Source organism: Mus caroli, chromosome 14 (assembly GCF_900094665.2).
Source record: "Mus caroli chromosome 14, CAROLI_EIJ_v1.1, whole genome shotgun sequence".
In the NCBI taxonomy this organism is placed as follows: Eukaryota; Metazoa; Chordata; class Mammalia; order Rodentia; family Muridae; genus Mus; species Mus caroli.
In genome coordinates this window covers 18,385,315-18,387,429 of record NC_034583.1, presented here as the reverse complement: position 1 = coordinate 18,387,429, position 2,115 = coordinate 18,385,315, and positions in this window count along the sequence as shown.

The window sequence follows — 2,115 nt, the reverse complement described above, 5'->3', positions numbered from 1 at the left end:
AAAAAAAAAAAAAACAAAACAACCTCTCAGGGTTGCTCCAGGAAAACCCACAGAACTCAGGTCTCTTTCCCAGGCAGCCTGGAATTCCACTGGCCTTTCCCAGGCCCCCTGCACCCTGTTCTAACCCAATGATCCTTCACTTGTCCTGTCCACTGGCAGGCCATCTTCCTGCCTTGCTCAGGGAAGAACGAACCTGGGACCTGTCAGCTTTCTTTGGCCCACGGGTTGTTCCTCTCTTTTTGCCAGGCACACACCCTGGTAATTCCATTCTCTGCCTGATTCCCTGTTGGGTTTTAGCAAAGCCCAGCATGTCATAGAGACTTCAAACTATGTCCCTTGTTCTCCCACCACATACATGCCAGCCCAGAATTTCCTGTGCTTTGGGAGTTGAGGGGAGTGTGTGTGTGTGTGTGTGTTTCCCCTTTTGTACTAACTAGCTGGTCTTTTGCTGTCCTCTGGTGGCTGAATCTAAGAGCTGCCATTTCCTGCAGGCAGGGAGTTTAATCTGTAAAAGATTTCCTCCTTTTCCTTATGGAAATGTACGCATGTGTGTGTCAGTGCTAACAGGTTGTACCTGACCCTCTCTTTTGTAACCTCATTATCTTCATCATCACCTGCCTCAGCAAACAGAGCTCTCTCACTTGTCTAGCCAATAGAAGTGTTCCTTTGATGGGTACTCTGTCAGCAGAAGGCCCTGGGGAGAGACCCTCCGCCATCCTCTGGTCCCCTCAGATACTGCCTTCCTTGTCCAAACAATTGCGCTGTTTCCGTTTCCTGCTGGGTCCCAGCTTGTAACAGGAGTGGCATCAGGATTGCAGAGTGCGGTTATGTATTTGGACTGGAATAGCTGAAGTGCCTGCCAGTGAGAAATGGCACGCTAGCACTCCCCGGCAGGCAGTGACATCACAATTAATCATGGTACCCTAGGATGACACCTGGCCAGCTGTCTGTGACACTTGACCATATGACAGTAAGGATGACCAAAAGGACAGTGATGGGTGAGCTCTTTTGAGGATGCTTGATTGATTACCAAAAGAAAATGAAACTTGTATGCCCTTCAGTTCTCAGTAAGAGCTACAGACTGAGGGCGCAAAATCTTCTGTGACGGGAAAAGATGCTCGAACACACTGGGCTGACTGCACTAAACATGAGACAAACCCTTAATTGTGGAGGTGGCTGCACCCTCGTTGTCGTTTGAATTTACAGTCTTGTCAAGATTTTCCTGTGAAAGAACATAAAGGATGGGACCCTAAAATTTGGGATGGGGACATGTGCATGGATCTGACAAAACCAACCCAACCCCCAAGTTCCGGTCCCTCCCTCACCCACCTGTGCCTGAGGAGAACTGATTGCTTTGGGTAAAAATACCATAACTAGGCTGGAGAGATGGCTCAGCAGTTAGAGGCCCTTGCTGCCCTTACAGAGGGAGGACCCAGGTTCATTCCCCAGCACCCATTATCAGGCAACTTACAACTGTTTGGTAACTTTAGTTCCTGGGAATATGGCATCTGCAGGCACTTTCATACATATAGTGTCCGCACATACACGCAGCCCCACCAGCACATAAATCTTTGTTTTTAAATATCATGATAAGCTTATGTGGGTCAGACACTTTGAAAAAGGACACTGAGAGACCCCTCCACACACACACATAGAGCCCATAAGTAGGTCAAATTGTTAGTATCTTCCAGAAGGACAGAAGGATCCCAGAGGAAGCATCTCCCATACTAAAAGAATTAGAAGACCCTGCTAAGACATATTTCTAGTAGGAAACAGTTCACATTCCACACAATTCACTCATCAAATGGTTGTTAATGTGGTCATGGTCATGTGTAACCATGCCCAGAGCCAAGTGTTTTCAACATTGTGTAAGGAACGCTCCGCTCCTCACAGGGACTGGAGCCGGGCCTCAGCAGGTAAGTGTTTGTTGCGCTTGCAGAGAACCTGAACTCAGTTCCCAACACCCACATCTGCTGGCTCAAAACTGCAAGCAACTCTCGCTCTTGGGCACCAGACACCCCTCTTTTGGCTTCCAAAGATACCCACACACCCATATGCTGTTGTAAGAATGTTTACCCAGGGAATAACTAAATAACACCTCCCCCCTCCCCTCCC